General features: G+C 38.7%; 1 pseudogene; it reads right to left on the reverse strand.

Moving 5' to 3' along the window:
- Positions 1-4,599: 4,599 nt before the first annotated feature.
- LOC101589208 lies at positions 4,600-5,310 on the reverse strand (annotated as a pseudogene).
- Between the last annotated feature and the right edge of the window lie 4,685 nt (positions 5,311-9,995).

Consider the following 9,995-nt stretch of genomic DNA (forward strand, 5'->3'; position numbering starts at 1 on the left):
CTTACCCCAACAGCAAACCCTGAGACAACAATTTGAGTCCATAAAGTTTATTTAGGAAGGCAAAAGGATACTTGGTGGAGCAGGGAGTGAGAAAGACAGGAAAGGAAGCCAGCAGAGGATGTCCTAGCGCACAGGCTTATAGGCAACTGGAGCTTCACTCCCCCGGTGAGGATGCACCTCAGATTTGTCTCAGCTGAGTGGTAAGGAAGCTAGAGTGTTTTACCCAACAACTCCTATCCTTCAAAGGTTAGGATGGTATGGATGTTCATGTCCTCAAACTCAGAGCTGCTCTGTGAGTGCATTGACCAAGCTTGTCACAACAGCCAGAGAAAGCCTTCAGGCAGAGAGTTGTGGATGTTCACATTAGGAAGCCATCTGATTACATGGGTAATGAGGAAATGCAAGTTGGGTACCAGTGGAATCTGCTATAGAACTTGTAGAGTCCCTTGCCCAAAAGTGTTCGAATAGATGATTTAAAATATATTCCCTTGAATATATACTTTTCAGAGGAAGAAATACAAATTGCAAGTAAATATATGAAAAAATGTTCAACATCGTTGGTCACTTGAGAAATGTAAATTAAAACAATACTGAGATGCCATCTCACCCCAGAAAGAATGGCTAACATCAAGAAGTCAGCAAATAACAAACGTTGGAAGGGCTGTGGGGAAAAGGGAACCATTCTGCACTGCTGGTGGGACTGCAGACTGGTATAACCACTATAGAAATCTGTGTGGAGAGTCCCTAAAAATCTAAGATTGGAGATCCCATTCAAGCCAGCTATTCCTCTCTGGGGTGTTTTTCCAGAAGAACCAAAAACATGATACCATAGCAATATACATGCACCCACGTTTATAGCAGCACAATTGGTCATAGCTAAATCCTAGAAACAACCCCAATGCCCATCAACTGAGGAATGGATAAAGAAGATGTGGTATTTTTACACAATGGAGTATTATTCAGCTGTAGAACAGGATAAATTTGCTGGTAAATGCATACAAATAGAGACCGTACTCTTAAGTGAAATAAATCAGACCGGCATGTGCAAACATATTATCTCCTTAATATGAGAACCTGAAAGAGAAAAATGGAATCTAAAGGGTATAATAGATACTGGGAAAAGGGAATGAACTTATTCAAAAGCAAAGAGTTACTGAGTTGAGGAGAAGGACAGGAGAGGGAGCGGGGGAAATAACTTTCTCTATGCATGTAAGCAGGATGGTTTGGACAGCTGTGCTGTGGATCTCTCCTAGTCTATGGAAAAGAGCAGATAATGCTTAATTTGTTTTGTCTCATTTTTTCAATTATTTCTCCTTTTTCTCTTCTTAATTTCTTACATATTTACTTTTCTTCTAATTTTTCATGCATATATCTGGTAATATGAATAACTAGTTGGAAGACAACACTATGCATTACCCCAAATACTGTGAAGTTCATATTACTTTGCTAAGTGAAATTGCATATCACTTGTAATTTTTCGGTTTAATACTATTTTGCACTCTATAAAAAATAAAATCTAGGGGTCAGGAAAATGGCTCAGTAGAATAAGCACTTCCCTGGCAAGTGCAAGGGCCTGAGTTCAATCTCTCATTCCACCAAAAAAAATAATAAGATAAATAAATAAATAAAATCTCATCCTTTTGGGAAATGCTAGAGAAGGTAACCACCAGATTTATTCAAATTCTAACATTCTAGCTCCACAAAAACTCCAGGGCCACTGTGGAATAAAAGAATGTTGTCTTGTCATAAGGAAAGAGTTTTAGGAAAGTTACAATTTCAGCATCGAATAAATCCAGCATTTATAAAAATACATTGTGAATTATGACTACAGTCGTGTGTCACTAAACAATCGGCTGTGTTCTGGAAAATGTACTGCTAGGTGATTTTTCACATTGAGCAAACACCATAGAATGCACTGAGGCACTACACTGGCGTCGCTAGGTGATTGACTCTTATGGGACCACCATCCTATGCAGGGGGCATCACACTCTCAAATACTTAGGCTGCACGTAAGCACAGTCACAAAAAGTTGTATTCAAAATTTATCTTAGACAATGCTGGTTTTAATACCTGACAAAACCAGATAGGACCTATACCATAGATGATCTACAGCTTCTATCTAGAAGCTTGAATATGAAAATTGACACTTCCATTGTTCTTACCAAATCTCTTAGAAATTAGTCACCTGGAACCCTCTTTGTTGATATATATATATATATATTGAACTGGGGATTGAACTCAGGCCCTTGCACTTGCCAGAGAAGCACTTACTCTACTGAGCTATCACCCCAGCCCCTCCTCTTTGTGATATTAAGACCCTTTTATTTCCCTGCCTCATGTGCAAAGTGGAGTTTTTCTGTTTGTAAGCGACCGTGTGGGGTTCACCCCTTAGAAAAGTACACACTGTTCTCGTTTCTCTTTGACGCCTTCCTCTAAAAACCAAGTTGCTTACCGAAGACTCTGGCCTTGAGAAAGTTAAGATGGGCTGGGATGAGTAAGGAAGTTTGACCTCAGTACTATTTTGCCTGGCACCCAAGTCCCATGAAGGTCAAAAGCCTCCTCAGAAGAAGAATCTCTGGGTATCCTCCAGCTGACTGAGGGACCAGGCCTGTTGAGGCAAATCACACAAGCATTACAATATAAAGAACCATCTATTTAGACATAGTCCTGTAGTTTTGAAAGTTCTACTATACATACCAACTCATTTCATCTTAAAGATATACAGAGGAATAATTTTTTTTTCTGGTGAGGCAACCGTAATTTAAAGCAGAAGAAATAAGTTCTCCATTGATAACCAAGCAGTAAGTCACAGAGCTAGAGCTCAAATTGATTTCTTCAGTGGAGAACTGAACCTCCTTTGTACCACCCCACTCTTCTTATCTTGTGGTCTTGTTTAGATTAGATGGATTATTATGTATTTAACCCTCAATCCAGACTGGAACATAGATTTACCTTCATGCTAACCTAAGACAAAGGTATAAAGTATCAGTTGTTTTGTTGTCTATGTAACCCAAAATCAAATATAGTTGGAATGATCATGTTTTTAAAATTATTTACCCTCAAATTGAGAAACTTAAAATACTACGTATTGTCTCTCAGTTACCCTGGGCAAGGTTCTATCAGCCATTTAGCTAAGCAGTTCAACTCCGTTTCACTTTGGAGGTTTCCATGGGGGCATGGGCCAGATTTGGTGTCACCTAGAGCTAGGAGAAGTCTCTGACATTCACTTGTGCTGTGATTTATAGCCTCAGTTTCCAGCTACTGTTGTCCAGCTGTCTCCATCCTTGACGTGTAGCCTCTCCTTATGTTGCACCAGGAGTGCTCAGGATATGGATGCTGACTTACCCAGGAAAAGTGATCCAGGAAAGAAATCCCCATGTGTCAGGACCATTCTTTTACAACTTACAGGCAGAGGTGACATAACAGCACTTCTGCTGTATTCTTTGATTCCATAGGCCAGTCCTGGTGCAGTGCAGTAGGGGCCTACACAAAGGTGTATATTTCAAGAGGTGAGGATCACTGGGTAGGGTGAGAGGAGGTCTGGGAGGCTGAGCACACACATGTAGGGATATCTTATTCCCTTTGCTGCTGCTCAGAGGCAGAACAAGGGCTATGCAGAGAGCAATTTCCATGTGCATGCATAATTCATTCTGCTTACCATTACACCAGTTACTTATTATTTCTATTAGGATGATCTCAGAACAGATATTAATATAAATTGGTAAGACATGAAGAACATCTCCCTGTACCCAAAGGATACCATGTGACAGAGTAAACCAAAGGAAGTCAGTGAGAGAGCTCAAACTATAGTAGGATTCAAAAGGCACTCTAGAGCTTTGCTGCATGCACCCAGAGAAGAGTAAGGCAGGGACTACAAATGGTGTTTCCTAGGTGCTCTTTGAAGTGTGTCAGATTTAAGAGTAAAGAAGAAAAAGAGCACAGGAAAAAATATAGAAAGGAAATAATATAAAATTCATAAAAGACAATCTTGCCAAGAGTCTTTGCATCCCAAATTCTGATAAATCATGACTATAGAAAGCCAGCAGGGAAAATAAGTTACAGCTAGTTTGAGGTGGCAATGTTTAGAAGTGAGTAACTGAGGGATGTACCTATAAAAGGGGTGCATCAAGTAAGCTAAGCCCCCTGCCTGAGGTTCACCTTCAATGGATGAAAGCAAACTGTAGCACAGTTTTTAAGACTTCCTAAGGCATCCCATACCTTGCAACCCTTGCCACGGGCCACCACCCTCCCTTTGTGCCTCCTTTTCCAGTCTTGCCTCCCATCTCTTTATCATCTGAGGACAAACCAGGCCTGGGCTGATCTAGAAAGGCACATTTTTTTTACCCATTCTATTTTATCTGCATAGAACATCTTTCACTGCTCCCTTCACTCCACAATTCTTCATTTACTCTTCTAAATTCAGTTCAAAGATCACTTTGTCAAGAGCAATTGCTCTGCCTCTCCCCTTCCTCTATCCTCATCCAAGCTACACATCCCTGTAAATACATTTACATAGAACATCACACTTACTGCTGCTTCTAATATTTTTTTTAATCTATATAAAGAACAGGTTTTTTATTTTTTATTCTAGTCTTGGGCTCAATACATAGATGGCTTCTCTTCACCCTTTGAGTTGACAGTTTTCTCCAGGTTGCTGCTGATGACATGACAAAGCTCTTCATGGAAGGCCCTCAGGTCCAGCACCATGCCCCTGAGATTCTCATAGGCTGCCTCTCCTATCTCATGCACCAGGGCCCAGTAATCCATTACATGGGTCTCCTTAGAGGCCTTGGCCACAGCATCCCCACATTCTGAGAAGTACATGGAAAGGGGTGTCTGGTAGGCTTCTACTTTGGTCTTGACTACATTCACCCTTTCCAGAAATTTCTCCTGTTTTCTACCCCAGAATCATTTCCATCCTCTATCTTGGGGACCTGCTGATCCATGCAGTCACCAGAATGTGCTTCTCTTTGAGAGTCCATACTTCTGACCAGAGCAAGCAGGACCAAGAGTTTCTCATTCCCAGGGAGAAAGCCACACTTAAGGACTTCTTTATTTTTCTATTTATCTGGTTCCATCTCATCATCCTTGTGTGGAGGGTCTGGGAGAGGGATGTCCAGTGGGGTCCGAAGGGAGGTCAGGTCTGCCGCATTGAGGGAGTCCTCGTGCAAGAGCCAACTTGGGTGTATGATTTTCTGTGGCAAAAAAATCTGTAGAGGAATTACTCAGCCTCCTGGAAAAGGTTTGTCTGAACATGTCAACCTGCTTGAGGGGCTCCTCACTCAGGCACACCCCACAAGCTTTGGCCATGCTGTTCCACGTGCTAGATCTTCCTGCTGCTTCTAATATTAACTTGTCAAGCATACAGTGATGATATGGCACGGCACAGCATCTTTTGTCTTTTAAAAGAAAATGTAAGATAGGTAAAATACAAAAGGTGACTCTGATAATCCAGGCCACTTCATTTGTAGGGGTCACCTTAAAGTGAGTGAGTGAAAAATTCTGTGCTCTGTTGACCTTATTACATCATTTGATCTGAAAATTACAACTCATTTCCTTTCATGTCCTATCCCTGAACCTTCCTGGAAGTGATGTCCAAAACCCAGGTCTCCTGGCAGGACACCACATTGGCCTTAGAACTGCAAATATGTAGTTAGTAAAATGCCTGATCAATGGAGTCAAGCCTCAATGAAAGCCCAAGTTTTAATATTAGTGTATAATCTTACTGATTAAGCACCTCGAGTGTTTTGTAGCTTTATACTCTAAAATATGATGGCAGTACAATAAATTCACTTCTCAGGATGGTTGTGGAAATTAGCATCATTAACAAATACATGATAGATAACATGGAAAATATTCAATTAATTTTAGAAATATTACTATGGACCTAGCAAATAACATAATGAGGAGCAAAATTAATGAATAAGAATAACTACCTAGTCAGGAAGACAATGCAGATTTTGAAATCTTTTCAAGTCCTGCTAATTAGGCATTCAAGTCATTACCCAAACTGATGAGGTTAAAATAGTTCTTTTAGATGATAAATTTCTGCCTATTTCCATATATAGTTCACTACATATTTGATCCAAATTTAAATATTGTTTTCTTCCTATTAACCAGAACACTTTTACTACAAGGAAATGGATTTATGATAGCTGGATCATCCGAGTCTGTTGTTTTGCTTGCAGGCACCATAATTCATTTCTTTTGAACATTCTCCCCAAACCCAACATCTCTAAGCTACTTAACTGATTTTCTTTTCTCTTCTCTCACCTATTTCCCTATACAAAAAAACCTTTGAGGAAGCCAGGGATTCCTCTGCCAATGGGAAAAGACTTCTAAGGTCATTTAGAATGGTATGGTGGCCTATAGCCAGGCTATAGAGCGTACCCGATCTCATCTAATCTCAGAAGCTAAGGAAGGGCAGTGCCTGATTTTATCTGGATAAGAGAACTGTATAGTAACAGGGAAGATACACAATAAGAAGTGGGAGAGGAGAGAGAAATTAGAAGAGAAGGAACTGAGGAATGCATAAAGAAATCTGAAAATATTGGGAAAAGAGTGAAACAACACAAACAGACTTGTCACGTAAAGGTGGATTAAGATCAGGAGAGAAGGTTTTGGTTGTTTTCCATGTCAAAAAAACCAAGGACACCTATATGTTCAAAAGCTGAACACAAAACCTGGAATCTCCCTCGTGTCCTGATAAGCCTTGGCTTACCAGTTAAAAAGTGGATTCTGTACATCAATACAAGAAAAGATGAATACACAATCCCTTTGATCCTTGGTAATCTAGAAGCAGAATCCCAGAACAATCAAATAGACAATTAATCCTACTATGTTCTGATTGTTTGGCTATTTTAGCCCATTTTATAAACTCATTTTCTCTAGGTAGCCTAATCCTTACCTCAGTAGGCCCTGTGGATGAATGGCTACCTGGTTTCAATGCTTTGATCACACCATAATCTTTTCTTATCCCTCTTACAGGTATAATTTTCTGAAATACTTTCTCCAAAAGCTATGTGTTCCAATGATTGAGTTTAAGTGCTATAACCACTAACATGTAGATGAATTCATAGGCCCAGATAATGGATCTTGTTCTATCATGCTGTTTTCAGCCAACTGTTGAAAACAGAATGCTTTGAAGAATGTGGAGAAACTCAGCTATGGAATTTTAATAGCCTTGGGGCTCAGAGACTTAACACAAAGAAATAATCACCATTCATTCAAAGAGAATTCATAGCCTTGGTGGAAAGACTGATGCCAAAATTCTGTGATTAATTACAGTTGTTGAAGAAGCTACAAAAAATACACCATGAATTCTTGGGCTAATCAAACAAAGAGTAATTTGAATAAACTCTCTTTTGGTCAACAGTGAGTACTTAGTCAACTTCTCATGGTTGCCATAGTTACTTTGAATTGTAAGACTTCACTTTGAAACTAAAAAACACCCGAACTTGTTGATTTCGTATAATTTTTTTTTGCTACATAAGAGTGATTCATAAAAATCTACAGGTTATGATACTTTGCTTTTCTTGCCTGAGAAAGGTCATTCTACATTAGCATTCTGAAAAGAGATGCATATGGTGACTGGTGATTTCTCTATAGAAAGAAAAAGAGTAAAATATGATGTTCCCATTTAAAAATCATCAGCACGACGGAGCACTCTAACGACTTATGCCAAAAGAGCACCTTGTGCTTTCTGTAATTCACCACACCTAGCCTGTCTGCAGTGAGACAGCCACAGCAGGACTTAGATTCCTAACAGAGAAAAGGGAACCTGGCTGGTGTTTTATCCAAGACAAGCCTGATGGAGAGGTGCAAAAAGCTCTTTCTATGAAAACTTTTGGATAGACAGGGTAAATAGTTCATAAACCGAAATATAAAGCTTTCATTATACAGTTTTGTATTCAATACCTATGGCATACGAGAGAAAGAACAAGGATTATTATGTCACAGATTTCTTAGTTTTGATTAAATTGAAAACCAGTTTTATACAATAGAACTTGACTTCAAAGCTTGAACTTGCCACCCCCTGTATCTCATTTCATTGCTACTTTTCGTGTAAAGATAACTTGTATTTACGTTTTCTCACTCACTTTTAACATTTTAGCTCTTTTCAATGTAGATTCTATGTGATACATGTTCGAGTCTAAGGATGCTTTCTATTTTCCAAGTACCTTAGTTTTTCCTGAGTGAACTTGTATGAATCTCAGTTGTATGTTAACTAAAACTGTATTTCACTCTTACTAGAACTGTGCTCTGACTAGAAAATAGAAATGTTGTATCCATTTTTTCAATAGATATTTTTCAATTTCTCATTGAAAAGTAAATGGGAAATAGTGTTAAAAGAAACACAACATAAAAAATGTTATAAAAATGTTAGAAATGGATGTCAAGAATATAATTTGCATAACTTAACATTTTACCAATATATAAAAGAATTTAAAAGTACATTTTATACAATTGAAATGAAGTGTTTCTCTTTTTCTCCCCAGCTCTGCAAAGAATGGAAATCTCAGTTACATTTGTATTACTTTTCTAGGAATGTAACTAAATGTGAAATGGATATCTTCTTAAGTCTCACTGTTGTGATCAAGTAGCTTAAAGAATATGGAATATATATATTTGTGAAATCGTAAAAGCCAAGCAGAGTGGGAAAGATATGTAGCTCCCATCCCAGTAAAATAAACCATATGGCTAAAATTAAATAGTATGTTTCCTATTGATGTCTCCACTAATTGCTAAAAATACATACACATGTTTTTGGCTAATCGGTAATTAGTTGAGGATCACTTCTGTCTGACATTCCACACACTACATTTTCTCACCTGTTGCTGAGATTAAACTTTGATGTCTTTCAGCATTTATCTGTAGATGTGTGCTTCTTGTTTAAGGACTTATAAGTGCGCCAAACAGAAAATATAACTGTATGAGAACATTGCAAATTTCAGAGAGTCCCAGGAGTGCATTAGTATTTTCTTTTTCTTTGCTGGTTGGAACAGGATGATAAACAAATCCCAGGCTATTTCTTTTCCTGGAAGAACTGCACTTAGAGTTGAGAGTGACCCCCTCCCTTTCGCTCTGGGCTGCCTCACTGCCCTCCCCTCCTTCTCAATCACTTCTTCATTTCTTCTGCATAAAAGAATCCTTCCCAAAGCAGAAATTTAAATAGACTCATCCAAATTTTCCCATCATTTCAGAAACTACAGCTTTCTTCCTAAAAGGAAACATGAAAATGGAAACCAAAAAAAATGTAGATATGCTTAATTTCCCTCATTGAAAAAGAAAACTGGTAGGCTGGAGAGATAGCTCAGTGGTCTATTCTAGAACTGGCAAGTGCAAGGACCAGGATTCGATCTCTAGTACCACAAGCCATGCTGGCCGTGGAGCCCCAGGTATGATATACTGACCACTGAAACAGGGCATGGGGGTACACACCTGTAATCCCAGTGCTGGGGAGCCTGAGGCAGGAAGATTACAATGAGTATGAGCTGCACAGTGAGATCCTGTACTAAATGAATGAATAAAAGATTTTTTTTAAAGAGAATGAAAGAAGAAAAAGAAGATTGGGGAAAAGCAGGGAATTATTTCTATTTCTTCTAGAGACAAGTATTATGTAAAACAGGATAGGTAGTCAATAAATAAATTAGCCAGATTACTCAATATTAATCAAATATTGGATCTGAACTATGGTGAACTGCTTTAAAATAAACCAAATATTGAATCTGAACTATGGTGAACTGTTTTAAAATAAATACAGAAATAAAGATAGCTAAGTCAAATTTCATTGCACCATTTTTGTCTATTTTTTGAGACAGTGTCTGGCTATGTAGTTCAGACTGGCCTTGAACTGACTATGTAGCCCAGGCTGTCCTGGAACTCAGAGTGATTTTCCTGCCTTACTCTCTGGCATGCTGAGATTACTGGCATGGGCCACCACACCAGCTCTGAATCACAGTTTTTAGTATAGAAACATAGATTGTGCTTGATTT

This window comes from Octodon degus, unplaced genomic scaffold, assembly GCF_000260255.1.
Source record: "Octodon degus isolate 3935 unplaced genomic scaffold, OctDeg1.0 scaffold00015, whole genome shotgun sequence".
NCBI lineage: Eukaryota > Metazoa > Chordata > Mammalia > Rodentia > Octodontidae > Octodon > Octodon degus.